This window comes from Myotis davidii, unplaced genomic scaffold (genome assembly GCF_000327345.1).
Source record: "Myotis davidii unplaced genomic scaffold, ASM32734v1 scaffold149, whole genome shotgun sequence".
In the NCBI taxonomy this organism is placed as follows: Eukaryota; Metazoa; Chordata; class Mammalia; order Chiroptera; family Vespertilionidae; genus Myotis; species Myotis davidii.
In genome coordinates this window covers 1,023,496-1,026,962 of record NW_006352194.1, presented here as the reverse complement: position 1 = coordinate 1,026,962, position 3,467 = coordinate 1,023,496, and the positions used below count along the sequence as shown (strand labels likewise).

General features: G+C 53.4%; 1 protein-coding gene across 1 annotated transcript in view; it reads right to left on the bottom strand.

Annotated features, from left to right (window-relative positions):
* Positions 1-3,467, bottom strand: part of SLC9A1 (solute carrier family 9, subfamily A (NHE1, cation proton antiporter 1), member 1) — a 50,659-nt gene that overhangs the window by 14,745 nt on the left and 32,447 nt on the right. The gene's annotated exons all lie outside the window — the stretch shown is intronic.

Genomic DNA, 3,467 nt, shown 5'->3' with positions numbered 1-3,467 from the left:
CCTATCAAGGCCTGAACATGCCCCTCAGCCTGAGACACATCAACGGTCTCCCCCAGCCAGGTCTTGGTCAGCCAGCAGCAGTGAGCCACTCTGCAGTGGTCCACCCTGGGCTCTAAACCCAGAGCTGGGAGGTAGCAAATGTCCCCTTCTGAGACAGCTTCTCTCAATGCCAGGTTTCGCCCCAAGTTTCCTCTGGGTTTTTGGTTTGTTTTTGGGTGGGGAGGTGAAAGAAGGTCTGGGCATCTAGCTGCATGTTGGGTACCATAACCCCAGGGTCAGCTTGGTTAAGATGGTTTGGCACTTTGCTCAAGGTAAAAAGTCTTGCTTTCCTCCCTGTAAGCTCTGAGCAGGCAGATTCCATATCTATTTATCCTTATACTAGAGGCCTGGTGCACGAAAATTCGTGCACTGTGTGTGGGGGGTCCCTCAGCCCGGCCTGCCCCCTCTCACAGTCTAGGAGCCCTCAGGGGATGTCCTACTGATGGCTTAGGCCTGCTCCCGTGGGGAGGAGCCTAAGCCACAGTCTGGCCTCCCTCTGCGGGAGGCAACCAGACAATCAGGGGAAGGCGATGCCCCCATCACGCCTCTGCTGCTGCTGCCGCTGCCGGCCACCACAGCTGCCTGAGCCTCAGGCCTTCCCAGTGGCAACCGCCATCTGCGGTCTGCCTGAGTCTGGGGCAGCTGCTGTGGCTTTGTCCGGAAGGACATCTGGAAGGACGTCTGGAAGATGTCCATTCTAATTAGCATATTACCCTTTTATTAGTATAGATTCCCAGGGCTGGGGACACAGTAGACGCTCAACAAGTATCTACTCACTTGAAAATGCACACAAGAGCCCTAACAGGTTTGGCTCAGTGGATAGAGCGTCGGCCTGTGGGCTCAAGGATCCCAGGTTCGATTCGTCAAGGGCATGTACATTGGTTGCAGGCACATCCCCAGTAGGGGGTGTGCAGGAGGCAGCTGATTGATGTTTCTCTCTCATCAATGTTTCTAACTATCATAAAATATATTAAGAAAAAAAAATCTTGCCTTACGAAAAACAAAAGAAAAATGTTTTTTAAAAAATTGCACAAGGCTGGGCCATTACTCATGTGATTCCCAATAGCCTACCTGACCAGGCTCTGTCTCATTACCCCTGTGGTCCTTGGGAAGGAGGAGAAACATCCCCCCCGCATGTCCAAAGCCCCTCCTACTCTCAGGTACTGATCTGGGAAGTGTCAGAATAGCTACAGGTCAAGACTCACACTTCAAATACTCTCTAGGCCCAGAACCTGTCACAGCGCGAAGCACCCAGGAAACATTCAAAACATGTTCCGGGGGGAAAAGAACACATCTCCATTCTAGGCCAGGAGAGGACCCCAAAGCCATCGTGTCCTGACTTCAAAACAGACCTGACGAAAAGTCACCTCTTTTGCTAAAAAGTCCTCCAGTCTTTGCAGTGTCCACCAGTAAACCCCCAGTGTTCAGCTGGTTGGTACTGGGAAGGGCGAGGTCATATTGATTCCAAGTCTCTTGCTATACAAGTTAAAGTCCAAACACTCAGCACTGCCTCTATCATTTGGTCTTCCTCATGTCCCATGCTCCCTACTGTAAATTATTACGGTTCAGTCTTGCCAAATTCTTTGTAATTCCCCCAAATAAGCCATGTCCTCTTTTTCCTGCAGATTCCAGCTTGTCTCTTCAGAACAGTTCCCCACAGTGTGCGGCTGATACTATAAGCTTCTCCCTGCCTCCTCCAGGAAGCATTCCCTGACCACTCCCGTCCATCCTTTTCTGATGTCTCTCATCATCTTCAATCCATAGTTGTCACTCAGCTTCCTCTCTCTCCCTGGCATCCAGCAAGGAGAGACAACCCATGCAAAAGTGGTGGAAACAGGACAATGGCACCACACTCCCAGAGAAGATGGGATGGCATGGAGGCTTAGGGGAGCTGAGCTCCTCCTGCAGGCAGGAGCCAGGAGTCCAGCTCTAGCTCTAGCCAGCAGACCTTGTCAGCACCCACCCCCACCTGCCCTAGAACTGAGCACCTTAGGAGATGGCAGACTTTAAAGAGACAGCACAGGGCAGGTTCCACTTCTACCTAGCAGGTCAGATCTTTAAAAGGCCCACAAAACTTTCCTGGCTCTAAGAAGTGCCAGACAGTGCACTGGAGACCCAGAGAGGGGCCACAGCCCTTGGGGAGGGGCGGGGGGCATGTGAAACAAGCCAAGAGCAGTAACATGACGAGTGTTCCTTACTCCTAAAGGTGCACCACAAGCCAGGTTCTGTGCTGGGAGCCTGGCACATAGCATGGCTTTCATGCTCACAGCAGCCCTGTGGGATAGGCATTGTCCCCATTTTGCAGAAGAGAAAGCTGGGGCTCAGGAAGAGTCGGCGGCTTCCCCGGAGTCTAAGGGAAGAGTTCTACTCTAGCTTCAAGCATCTCAAACTTGTAGCAGAGAGAGCTCATTGATCCTCACTCAAGTGCGTGTGCGCTCTCGGAGCGAGGCCGGAGCGGTGCACCCTATAGGGACACCCAGGTGGTGCAGGCTCAGAACCTTTGTGAGGAGCTCGTGGGGATCACCATGCTTTTCTCAACCTCGGGACCTTTGCGCCACCAGGTCTCCCCCACAGGTGAAGAGACAGTGGCATTCCTAGGAGAAAAAACCTGGAGCTCAGGAGACAGGACATGACCGGGCCACCCAGGACTAGGGCTCGGGCCTCCTGACTCAGACACAGTGCACCTCCTTCCAAGTAAGGCAGCTCCCGGAGTTCCTGGGGCTGGAGCCAGGTGCTCCCCCAGGTCTTCCTCTGTTGGCCCTGCCCCTTAGGAGGCCCTGCCCCTCAGGAGGAACTCTGGGACCTGACAGGCAAGGGAAGGGGAGGGCCAAACCCAGGCTGAGGAGAAAGGTCTGGGATCCATGCATGGCTCCTTGCCCACAGGAAAGCATTAAAATTTCCCAGGGGCAAGGCGGTGGATTCTGTCATTAGGTACCAAGCTCAGGTTTGACTGGTCCTCTCTCCAGGCCCTGACTCCACCAGTTGTTCCTATCCTGCAGGCCTGAAGTGTCTCCTCAGAGTGCAGGAAACTTGCTGACACCAGGTGAGATAGCACACACTTGTGGCTGTTGTGATGTCACCAGCATGGAATCAGGGGCGGGCAGTGTCAGTTAGAATCAAATCTGAGCTGTGAGAGCTGGAACAGACTGTGGAAAACATACAAATCCTCTATTACGTGGGTAGGGAAACCGAGACTCAAAAAGGTGTTAATGGTCATGTGAACGATGGCACCGTGACAGCCCATGGAGCTCCAAGTCCAGTGATCTCTCACACCACTCGGCTTTTCTGCAGAGGGTGCCCGGTGCTGCCAGAGCAAGGACCCGAGGCGTAGAATTCAGCCGTTCCGAGCCACAGACAAACCTGCTGACACAGTTCGGCACTGGTCTCCTTTTAGGTGGAGAGATTGGGTGAGGGAAGAGATGTTTCTT